The sequence below is a fragment of the Mus caroli genome, chromosome 8 (genome assembly GCF_900094665.2).
Source record: "Mus caroli chromosome 8, CAROLI_EIJ_v1.1, whole genome shotgun sequence".
In the NCBI taxonomy this organism is placed as follows: Eukaryota; Metazoa; Chordata; class Mammalia; order Rodentia; family Muridae; genus Mus; species Mus caroli.
The window spans coordinates 84930815-84943641 of record NC_034577.1 but is presented as its reverse complement, the minus strand read 5'-3'; the positions used below and the strand labels follow the sequence as shown (position 1 = coordinate 84943641).

Genomic DNA, 12827 nt, shown 5'->3' with positions numbered 1-12827 from the left:
TTCCAGTGTTGGCCGACTAGGCCATCTTTTGATACATATGCAGCTAGAGTCAAGAGCTCCAGGGTACTGGTTAGTTCATAATGTTGTTCCACCTATAGGGTTGCAGACCCCTTCAGTTCCTAAGGTACTTTCCCTAGCTCCTCCATTGGGGGCCCTGTGTTCCATCCAATAGATGACTGTGAGCATCCACTTCTGTATTTGCCGGGTACTGGAATAGCCTCACATGAGACAGCCATATCAGGGCCCTTTCAGCAAAATCTTGCTGGCATATGCAATAGTGTCTGCGTTTGGTGGTTGATTATGGGATGGGTCCCCAGGTGGGGTAGTCTCTGAATGGTTTATCCTTTCATCTTAGCTCCAAATTTTGTCTCTGTAACTCCTTCCATGGGTATTCTGTTCCCTATTTTAAGGAGGAATTAAGTCTCCACATGCTTGTCTTCCTTCTTCTTGATTTTCTTGTGTATATATGTATTTTTTAAAAATATATTATAAAAATTATTCCTATGTTGGCTCGATTTAGTGAATAATTAATGGAACAGAGCTGTGATTTCCCCATATTATATTCCCCAGTGTACTTCTGGTTCTACTAAATTAATCTGAGCGTTTAGCAAAATAACAAAATGACATGGCAAGAGATGGAAAGAGGAAGAAGAGAGGAAGCAAGAGATTATGAGGAAAGAGGTATACCCAGGGCCATCAAGGCTGGGACAGTGCCTGTGAGGGTGTTCATCAGGTAAAGCTGCCCACCAACAAACCTGACAATCTGAGTTTACTCCCATGGTACCCACATGGTGGAGGGAGATAACTGACTCCTGGGGATTGTCTTCTGACCTCCACATTCATGCTTTGTCCCATGTTTGCTCACATGTATATATATATATATATATATATATATATATATATATATATATTATATTTCATGGTAAATCAGAAGAGATGGATCAGTGGTTAAGAGTGCTGCTCTTCCAGAGGACCCCATTTGATTTTTAGGTTCAACTTAGCAGTTTAGAATTACCTGTAATTTCAGTTCTAGAAAATCTGGCACACTCTTACGGATTCAGCAGGAATCCTATCTCCCCATTACACTTTCATTTATGCAGGTAAGATACTCATAAACATAAAAATAAACCTTAAAAAATAAAAGCTGGGCTTTGCCTAAGCCAATATCCTTTCTGAAAACAAAACAAAACTCTGTATCATAGAACTAGATTAAAATCATTAAAATGCATAAAACAAAGGAAAAATATAATACATAAAAATGTAGTTGTCCTTTGAGACTGGCTTTTAGAAATAGTTTAAGAAACTTCTATACCTGCAAAACTTGCAAGACAGAACTTGCAAACCCCATGCCTTTAAATGTGCCTATAGCTGCTTTTATCACTTTCCAAAACCTAGATACATTACTATGTCTATATAAAATCCACAAAACATATGACTTATTGGTGTTGAAACTTCATATATTAAACATAATTTGATCATTGCAAATCAAAATGTAGGACCATTGAAATGGCTCAGCCTGGTGTGCTGCTCACTGGCAAACTCAACGACCTCAATGCAATCCCAGGGTCCCACAAAAGAAGGGGGCAGAACATAGTCTCCCAAGATGTCCTCAGAGCTCCACATGTGTGCCGTGGCATCGTCTGCAGTCGCTGCACACCCAACACTCAAATACATGAATGAACTGCAATAAACTCTTTAAGTTAAGTTGAAGAAAACAACGCTTTTTTTAATTGGATATTTTCTTTATTTACATTTCAAATGTTATCTCCTTTCCTGGTTTCCCCTCCAAAGACCCCCTCTCCCTACCCACTCCCGCCTCTCCCTGCTCACCAACCCACCCACTTCTGCTTCCTGGTCCTGGCATTACCCTACTCTGGGGCATAGAGCCTTCATAGGACCAAGGGTGTAGCTCCATAGTGCATAAAATACTATAAAGAAATCTCTCCATGCAAATTCAGGCTGGGTCCACAAGAGGGCGCACTGATACCACTGAGAAGAGCCATGCCTGTCAGCTTTTCCTGCTTTCCTTTGTGACTGAAAGAAGCTTCTCAAAGCAGAAACTACAAGAGGAGAACAAATGCTGTCTGGACCGGTGGGCTTAGCATCGAGAATTCTCACTCTTCAGCCTTCGGAGCCTGGGAGTGAATGAGGCTCCATCATTGACAAGGGGTGGATTTTCTATCAAGTCCCCCTTGTTCAGGAGGATTTAATATTTGTATGTAAGGTTGTCGCAATATTCTTGTAAGCATTCCGGTTTCTCTTAGAGCTGGTGAGACTAGTGTTTAATGCTTATTAAAAAGTGCATCTGTGTCATCGACATTTCATTACCACATGACCGGTGACACAAAGCAGGGGGCATTTGTCACAGTGATGGTGAAGTGTCTCAGCCCTTCAGTAGTTTAACTGTTTAAGGGACAATTGTAATTACGTGGAAACATCTTGCACTGCATTCACTACTACACATTGTACTACACATCTCCTTATGTAAAGAGATTTGAAGTCGTTTCATTTTAATTGTCTTATGTAACGGATGAAGACCATAAGGCTCTGGTGACATTTTTCCCATGAGGCATTATCCTGAGCAAGTCATGGCTCTCTCTCACACACTCTTCTACATCTTCCAGGCACTGAAAGGAAAAGGACAGACAAACTGCCATCAAGAAGTGTGCATTCTTTGGTTGGTGGTTTAGTCCCAGGGAGCTCTGGGGGTACTGGTTAGTTCATATTGTTGTTCTTCGTATGGGGCTGCAAACCCCTTCAGCTCCTTTCTCTAGCTCCTCCTTTGGGGACCCTGTGCTCAGTCCAATAGATGGCTGTGAGCCTCCACTTCTGTATTTGTCAGGCACTGGCAGTGCCTCTCAGGAGACAACTATATCAGGCTCCTGTCAACCAGAGTACACATGGAGGGACCCGTGACTCCAGCTGTGTATGTAACAGAGGATGGCCTAGGCGGGAATCAATGGTAGGAGAGTAGGTGTCTTCAAGCTCTGCTGTGGAGCATGAAGTAGCAGACCCACACTACTAATCGCCAACAATTCAGTACATGCAACAAAGGGAATGAGCCGTGCTCCCTGCAACCACAGTGTGGCTCCCTTCAAAGGGTCCCTGGCTGCACTGTGGTTCCTCATCCCGGCGGCTGTCAAGTTACCCTCCTGTTAGAAGCTCTGCCCGTGTACGGAAGATGGCAAAATGAAAAGTAGCCACGGCAGCATCGTGTGAACCAGCAGAACTGGCAGTAACATAGTGGTACCCAGGAGGATGGAGAACAAGACGATATTGCCATGAGTAGACAACAAAGGAAGCTGGCCAGCCCACAGTACACAGCAGCATGACCAAATCTCCCTCCCATCATTCTGAGACTAGACAAAGAACACAAGGGTGTCCATGAACTAAGCACATTTAGCCTTACCCAGACCTCCAAAGCAGCAATTTTTAAACTGCTAAAAGAGCAATGGCTTCAAACAACAAAAATTTATTATCTTAATTTTCACAGGTAAAGGCAGATTGTGAACAGGGCTGAGTGTCTGTGGGAGAGCCCATATCTTCCTGGGTGTCTGTGGGAGAGCCCATATCTTCCTGTCCCAGCTCTTACTGGTTTTGACTTCTACATGCAACCTTACTACCCCTTGACCGCACAAGACACGATATTCTCAGTGTGGGGAAAGACACTTTCCCTTCTTCCTTTTAGGTTCAAAGGTCAAATTTGCAAAATAAAATGGGCCAGGTGAGCAGGAAGAAAGAGCAGGGTCTCCAGTTCTTAAATGTTTTACATGGAGCAGTGGTGGATAGGCTTCTCCTAGAGAGGGAAAACAACCAGCCTGTGTGTTCCAAGAGGTGCTTGCATGGAAGCTATTGTACCACCCCAAGGTTAGTAGAGCTGGCAGGTTGCACATGCATATATGGATTCATGAATGGAAGACACACACACACACACAGACATAGACACAAACACACACACACAGACACACACACACACAGACACAGACACACACAGACACACACACAGACACAGACACACACAGACACACACACAGACACACACAGACACAGACACACACAGATACAGACACACACAGACACACACACAGACACAGACACACACAGACACACACACAGACACACACAGACACAGACACACACAGACACACACAGACACACACACACAGAGACACACAGACACACACACAGACACAGAGACACACACAGACACACACACACAGACACAGAGACACACACACAGACACACAGACACACACACAGAGACACAGAGACACACAGACACACACACAGAGACACACACACAGAGACACAGACACACAGAGACACAGACACACAGACACAGACACAGACACACACACACAGAGACACAGACAGATAGACAGACACACACACACACACACACACACTCACACACACCAGTTACTTTTAAAATGCCTTGGCTAGCTCAAAGGCTGAGCAGTTCTAATACTCCCTGTGGCTAGCACATTTTCCCCTTCTGTAATCCTGGCTTAATGCCCTCTAATTCTATATTTTATCTTTGCTGCCCTGGCTCCTTCTGGGTAGCCCCCTAGTCTTTGCTGCCCAAAATACTTCTGGGCAGCCCTTTTGGGGGCCACATTCCCTCTCACCTACATTTCAGATGATTTTCCATCTATAGCTTTAAATCTGATTTGTCTCCTTCTGAATCATGGACATTCTCTGTCTCCTTTTCTCCAGTCCCTAGCCCTGGCAAATCTAAAGGTCATGCCCCGTCTCCCTCTGCCCAGCTATTGGCTGTATGGCAATTCTTTATTACCAACCAGGGCCAGCTGGGGGCAGGCTTCCTTTTGCTTATGTGTGAGGGACATTACAAACAGGTTTTTTTGGGGTAATATAATTAGCAAGAGAATACCATCTGCTACAAGAGGGAGAAGGAGACAGGGAAGGGAGAGGGAGGGCCAAAGTAATACCACAGTAAGTGCTTTGTGCCTGCAAGGACCCCGGGGAATACTCCTATTTGCTCCAAGGGTAAATGGTCAGATGGTACATGATGTTCTCTTTATGGAAACTTGGGCCACCTAGAAAAGGCAGGAATGTCACCAGGAATATCACCATCAGGCAAACGTACCTCTAAAGAATGAAACTATGTAAATTAGGAGTTAGTGGGGAGGGGCAGAGGAAACAGCTGTTGTAAGGTAGAGCAACGTCACAGAGCATAGTCATGAGAATCTAACTTTAGGTGGCCTATTACACCTGGGTCACCCCCAGTTTCTGATCTTTAAGTCACAGCCATTCACCACATTCAAACTGGGGGCTAAATTTGGTTCTTAAATGTGAGGCAGATAATTACACTGACAAGATAAGAGACAAGATCCAGTGTTAGGAAACCACAATCAGGATCGTTTATCTCATTGTACTCCGAACCTGCTTCCCAGTGGCGAGAAATGACAGGCCCACTGGAAAAAGAGTAGAGAGTGGAGAGGAGAGGCAATCGGATGCTGGAAGATGTGCACTGGGGTCACCGAACTCATCTCTGGGTTCTCGTTGGTATTGTTAAGGGCAGTAGTGCTCAGCTTGTGGCGTCTTGTGAGAATGCATGCAAAATGCTCACCTTAGAGATTAAAGGCAGACTTAGTAAGGATAAGCCATGAACATATTACATTGAATGTTGATTGGCTACTGTGATAGTTAGTGCTGTCAATGTGTTATGATCTAGAAGCATCCAGGAGATACAGCTCTGGGCATGAGTGCCGGTGAGGGGTTATCTATTGGGATAAGAAATCCCTCCTTAACCATGTGTGTGGCTCTATTTCATAGGCTGGGGCCCTGGACTGAACAAAATGGTAAACAAACGATAGCTGAACTACATCTCCCCGGGCTTCTCTGTAGTGGGCAAAGTGCCCCAGCCTCCTGTTGCCATGCCTTCTTCAAGGATGGACTTCTACTCCAACCGGAAATGACAACAAGCCCTTTATCCCTTAAGTTTTGGTCAGGATACCTTATCACGACAGCAACATAAATTTGCAATATTCGTACCGTGGTGAAAGCCAAGATGAGTAGGATATTGTCTCTGATATTTAAGATGATTTTTATGAAAGTTGACTAAAGCTGGGCGTGGTGGTGGAGGCAGGAGTATTTGGAGTCCCTTGAGTGGCACCCAACAAGAACCTTCAAAGCGAAGGCTAGCCTCTCCTTCCCGCCCCAGGCTATAGCTGCCATCAGCATCTGTCAAAATATTGACATCTCAGCTTGCTACAGTCACAGAGGAGCCTAATGAGCTGTGTGGTTCCTGGGCTCTCCTGTCTCAGGATTCTCCTCCTCTGGGATATCTTCTCCCCTCAGAGCAGTGTGGCTCCTGGGCTTCTGAGTCCCAGGGTACCCTTCCATCAGAGCAGAAAAAAAAAAACAGTATTACCATTAAGTTTCAGAGCATCCAGGCCACATAGCAAGACTCTTCCTATTACAAGACCAAGAAGTGCCTAGCTGACTAGAACAGAGTATAATGATAGTATGCACTAGCTGTGTGCAGAAGCTGCTGTTGCTGTTGTATGCAGGTGCTGACTGTGGTACCCAGGGTGGTCTTACCTCCTGGGAGGAAGCAATCATCCTTTGTTAACCTCTAGATAGCTTCAACTATAGGCTTATGGTGGTTTGAATGAGAATGGAATGAGAATGGTCCCTGTAGGCATTTCCTCTTCAATGCCTGGTATTCATTCTCTCTCTCTCTCTCTCTCTCTCTCTCTCTCTCTCTCTCTCTCTCTCTCTCCCTCTCCCTCTCTCCCTCCCTCCCTCCCTCCTCAACCTGTAAGCTCTCAGCTGCTGCTCCAGCCCCACCTCTTCCTGTTGCATGCTCACCATCAGGATGGTCATGGCCTCACCCTCTTGACACTGTAAGCAAGCCCCCCAGTTAAATGATTTCTTTAATACATAGCTTTAGTCCCTGTGTCTCTTCACAGAAATAGAACAGCAACTAGGGCAAAGCCTAAACCAGGCCCTTCACAACTCAGTGTCCAGTCTTCATCTTGAAGTCTATTAGGTAACTCTGGCGACCACTGGAAAGGAGCCCGATCGCACACGTAAGGCAGGAAAAAGGTCTGTCTTCAGGTTCAGATGAGTTCAGATGAGGTTCAGGTTCAGATGAGTTACAGAGCCCCAGAGGAGTAAGGGGTCCCATGCCCAGGTCACGTGCTGCACGGTGGTGGTGGTGGTGGTGTTTGGATTGTCCACAAATGGTATACATTTTACAGAAGGAGTCAAGAGTGATGACCAGGGCGATGGCAGAGATCCGGTCAGCTCTGAAGTGCTGTCTCCTCCGCCCACAAGACCCCACCTTGCCTAAGTTCTCCAGGCCAGCAGCAGCCATTCCTTGCCAGAGAGTTCAGCACGTGCTCCCCCCCCCCCAGCACTGAGCCGCCAAGGGGCAGAAGGAGTGGGGGAGGGGGAGGGGAGAGGGCGGCGGTTCAGGGTGCAGATGTTGTTACGGCCACCATGTGGCAGCAGCGGCCATTTCGTGGCTAAGAAAGAGCCCCGGTGGTGCCTGGCAACAAAAAGTACCCCTGGCTCAGGCTCTCTACACATTAATTCCACAGGGGCTGAACCTGGGACATCCGAGCACTGCGGTCTCCTTCGACCCTTCGATTGGTAACTGTCACCCCGTTGGCCTACTGGGCGTTGACAGTGGTGGTAGCATTCCAGCCAGATAGCAGGCAAGATGGAAGGCAGAGGCGGGTGATGGGGCGCGGTCCTCGCCAGGGTCCTCAACTGTGGTGCACATTGCTGGTGGGATCCCGTTATTTGCCCCGAGGTCACAGAGTAGGCAGCCTGGAGATACCCCCACCATTCACTGGTCAACTTTGCGCGGCTGTCCTCCTGGGCTGGAGTTCCGCTAGGTGCTAGTACCTGACTCTATAACTGTTCTTCCTTCTCCTGTCCTTCCTGCCCCTGCCAGGAGTACTGCCTCTAGCTTCTGGCAAGAGGAAGTACAACTCTCTGTCTCTCCTGGGAGATTTGCTGGTGACCACCTGAGAGAACTTGCGCTCTAAAATCAAGTCCTGAACAGCTGGAGAATGTCACCCCAAGCTGATTAAAACAAACAAACAAACAAACAAACAAACAAACAAACAACAATAACAACAACAAAGAAAGCATAGCCAAGTAGGAAAGTCAAGACAAAGTTAAGGATGACAGTGGTTGCCTTGCTTCTCTGTGTGCCTGCTTGTCTTTGTGCTCCAGTTTTGCTGGTACTTGCCGGATGTTGCTTTGACTGAGGTCTGGCCGAGGCCCCAGGGCATCTTATAAGCCACTCCTCACCTGATCAGACTCACTGGGCCGGGACCTCAGGATGCTTCCCAAGGCTGGATCTCCTATCTCTACCAGTGGGACAACTGGCTGGAACGTAAGTGCCTTCAGCTGGTGATTTACTGGGGAAGGTAAGCAGAGCCGAGAGTTTCAGTTCTCTTCCAGTTGGCATCGTTAAAGCCGTCCATCGTTGACATCATTTGGTTAATGGGAAAATACTGTCACAGTCTATTTTGCTGTGGAGTCATTTTGAAAATCTGAACACTGAATGGTCAGTTGCCTTATTTATTTATTTATTTATTTATTTATTTATTTATTTATTTATTTATTTATTGTGTGAAGGCTGTTTCAGACATGCACATTTTTCACTGTTAAATTAATAGAACCAATTCCTTCTCCCCCCGCCCCCCGCACCCCCAAGACAGGGTTTCTCTGTATAGCCCTGGAACTCACTTTGTAGACCCGGCTGGCCTCAAACTCAGAAATTCACCTGTCTCTGCCTCCCAAGTGCTGGGATTAAAGGCGTGCGCCACCACCGCCTGGCTCAGTTTCTCTTTATAAAAAGAAAGTTTAGCCCTGGCCTAAGTTAAACTTATAGTGACTCCTGGAATCTGACCCCGCCCCTTTATAGCTGGAATTCAGTGCCATCCTTCACACCGTCAGGAGGAGAATGCTCTATGATTGGCTGGTGAGCACTTGCCTGTGAGATCAAGGCTTGAGTACATGAGTAAGTATTTTCAGTCCTTTCACATAGTCAACTATCGAAGGCAACCTAACTAAGGTAGATCAAGCCTTTTGCTTTCTGTGCTTCTTTTAAACATCTTGTTCTTTCCCCTCTAGTTTAAGTGTTGTGCTTTGCACTGGAGTTTTTAATAACCGCCCGTGTGTTTGCTGACACGCCCTCCTAGCGGATGCAGAGAGGTTTGCTTGTTTGTTTGTGTGCTTGTTTTCCTTTGAGTTTGGCTACTGGGATGGGGAAGGTGGAACACACGCTCTCTTTTCTCCCTCTCTCCCTTCCATTTTTCTAAAACATTAATGGAGGTTACAGAACATGGTAATTAGAGTAAAGGCATTAGAGTAAGTTAAAGGAATTCAAGGCAGCCGAGCTGTGAGTACCAGATGTTGCCAGCGTCTTAGAGATTCCCACACGTGTCTCTCTGGGGGACATATACCTTTCTCCTTTTCCCACTTTTATCCAACAGTTTAGAAATGACTTAGAGTTAGTCACTTGTTTTCTTTAAAGGTTCACTATGATTTGATAGTTTTTTTTTTATATCTTTGACACATAATACGTTGATATATGAAGCATATAGAGTCCTTTAAATGTGTACTACTGCACTGATGTCCTGATCCACCTTTCTCATTGATGTTCGTGTGATCTCTCTGATACTGTTTTCTGGTTGTTCTTATTATGGAGAAGGTCGACCACATGAGGCACACAGAGCTGTAGTGTCTGCAGTTGGGAGCCTAAGTCAGGATATTGTTAGTTTGAAGCCATCCTGTGTCGCATAGCCAGACCCTCCAAACTCAGGGAGGAAAAGAAAAGGACATTGACTTTGGGGTATTAATCTCATATTTGGCCACTTTGTCAGTCTATTGCTATTTTGCTGGGACTCAGAAAATGATATCCTAAGCCTCATAGTATGAGGCCACCTTGGGTTCTGATAATCATGTCTTTTTCTGAATATAGAGAAAGGCCTTCTGACTGAGAGAAGACCCCTTCCTAGCAGTACTGATAATGGAATACCATCAGTTAGGCAAGACTGGATTTTTAGGAAGAAAGGCTGTACCCATCCAGAATTGTCATCTGGTCTTAAGGACTTCCCAACAGACGATGTCTATGAGAGGACAATATTTGTTTGCCCCTTATTCCTTTCTTCATGTCACTAGTAGCTTGTGGTGACCTTCCACTTCCCCAATCTTTAATTCCTGTCTATTACTGTAGATGGCTTTGCCTATGCAATCTTTCTTAAATGCACAGACTTTGTTTATAACTCCAATGTTGTTGTTTTTCCTCTGGGTAAATTAAATTGTGTTATAGCTTTGTGTCAGCCATGGTTTGATGCTGGCCAGGTAAGCATTATGTGGATTAAAGTATAACCCCAGCCTCCAAAATAAACATGTAAAAACTTTCTACACTCAATGCAGAGTGTCTTATCCTTTTAGAAACAGAGATTCTGATTTTATTTTTTAAAAAATCTACTTAAGGTACAGAAAATGGTAACATTTCTATAACAGTACAACTTTTAAAAACTGACTTGAAGAAATAGAAAATATAAATAATCTTATCACAATTATAATAGATTTTGTTGCTCCAGTGAAATACCCCCATGCTGGGTATTTTTATGAAGAAGAAACATTTATTAAGCTCACACTTGTGAGGGCTCAAGCATATTTCTTCATGAGGATCTCATGAGGAAGACATCAGTGTAGGGAAACAGAGGATTCTGTACAAAGAGAAATCACACTTGGAGAGAAAGGCAGGAAGAAAGGATGGCTTTCCCTCTTTGTCATAACCTTCTCTCAGGCACCAACTCAAGGCAGATCCCATGGAAAAGGCTCCAGTGATCTCTCAGTTCTAACACCTCTGTGAGACACGGGGCCCCAGGGGGAAGCACCCTGGCCTTCTGTATGTCATCTGTGCAGCTCCCATGATCTCTTGTAAGCCTCTTTTCAGGCTTAGGTTGTACTGTCCCTTCGTGTCCCTCTCCAGCATTACAGACAGTGAGTGGCTCCTGAATGGCAAGGTGGTACAGAAAGTGTTATGTTTGTAGACATGGCGAAGATACTCCTACATGTTTGTGCCCCTTCAAAGGACAGTTTTGGTTTTTTTTTAGGACAGTTTTGATAGTGTAGTGTTACTACGAGGGAAAGTTCATGAATGCCTCTACATTGTCAGTGTATGCTTGCCTGACCACCTCTTGCAATTGCTTTGGAGGTGTTTATAGTTACTTCCAAATGTGTGACCAAAAATTCTGTATTTGATAGATTTAGAGAATGTATTTTTTTTCCTCCTAGAGAGCTTTAATTATAAACATCTATCTGTGTTCTTCATATGCCTAGTCTATAAATAATTATCTACCTTTCTATAATTTTGCCAGTGTGTTATTTTAGTTTTGGTTGGGCATCTGGTTTCCTCTAATGTTCCCGTGGATCAGATCATGAAGTAAATACACACAGTGTTATGTGCTGGCTGACACACACACTAGTTCCCATCTTTGTCTCTGTGGCCATTCATTTTTGAATGTCCCTGTCATTCTTCTATCATCAGGTGCTGTGGTGGTTCAAATATGCTTAGCCCATAGGAAGTGGCACTATTGGGAGGTGTGGCCTTGTTGGAGTAGGTATGGCCTTGTAGGAGGGAGTTCATCACTGTGGGGGTGGGCTTTGAGGTCCTATGCTCAAGCAATACAGAATATGGAAAAGAACCTCCTCCTGGCTGATTTCAGGTCAAGATGTAGAACCTTCAGCTCCTTCTCCAGCACCATGTCTGCCTGGACACTGCCATGCTACCCGCCATGATGATAAAGGACTGAACCTCTGACACTGTAAGCCAGCCCCGATTAAATGTTGTCCTTCATAAGAGTTGTTTTGGCCATGGTGTCTCTTCACAGCAATGAAAACCTATGCTGCCTATGCTCAGATATGGTAGGACACCCTACAGGAAGGAAATGTAACCAGGTTTATACATGTTTAGTGGAGGGTAGCAGCTCAGACCACAGTGGGCTTAGGAGTTAGACTGCTAGGATGGGTGGGTGGGCCACTCTGCAGCTGGTTAACTTTGGTTAATATACCTAATCTGATTTTGCTTCATTTTCTTTGCCATTAAATTCATGATAATAATACATTTTTCAGAGTATTGTTGTAAGGACAGTGCTAACAACAAACTGGTTAAGTACACAAACTATGTGACTACCTAACCAGCTAGTTAACTCTGGTCCTGGAAGCAAAGGTACCACTTTTATAGCTACTCTCACTCTTAAGGCTCTGTGAGAGAGGAACTTGGGGATAGGACTAAGCGTATCATCTATCCTGGATGAGATGGTGGGGCAGGAATGAACGGGGTGACTCCAACAAAGAGATGGCCTTAGTTAAAAATGTTCTTAAACTGAAGAAATGTGAAGTCTGATTTATCATGTCCCATATGTGTAACGAATTTAACCTCTTCTCTTCTTTCATTTTCCTCCCTTCCCCTCCTTCCCTCTTCCTTTTCCTGTGTCTTCCACTTCCTCTCCTCCGCTTGCCTCATTTCCTTTCTTCTTCCAGCCTCCATCAAAAGAAAACCAGGAAAATGTTTAAACTGTCCTTGATTTTGTTTATATTGGTATATTCTTATATTTAAATTTACATTTTACTTTGACAGCTTTAAAACTATAAATGATCTTTTTTAGACAGTAACAAATTTCTACTACAGAAAATGGGTGAGGACCGACATTGATTTTTCATTAAAGCAGCCATGAATAGTGGCATAGAAGGAGTTAATTCTGAGATACATTATTTGATTCAGAAAATGGCTTAAAATTTCATAGTATGTCAGCCATGATATTTAG

The 12827-nt window shown here is 44.7% G+C and overlaps 1 long non-coding RNA gene across 2 annotated transcripts; it reads left to right on the top strand.

The window, feature by feature from the left end:
- The first annotated feature begins 7419 nt into the window (after nucleotides 1–7419).
- On the top strand, nucleotides 7420–11761 carry LOC110300726. 2 transcript variants are annotated; one of them, XR_002378605.1, is made up of 4 exons: nucleotides 7420–7620; nucleotides 7928–8408; nucleotides 8909–9004; nucleotides 11727–11761. It is a non-coding gene; the product is annotated as an uncharacterized LOC110300726 (long non-coding RNA). The 2 variants fall into 2 exon arrangements; XR_002378606.1 differs by lacking the exon at nucleotides 11727–11761 and adding an exon at nucleotides 11549–11608.
- The last annotated feature ends 1066 nt before the right edge of the window (nucleotides 11762–12827 follow it).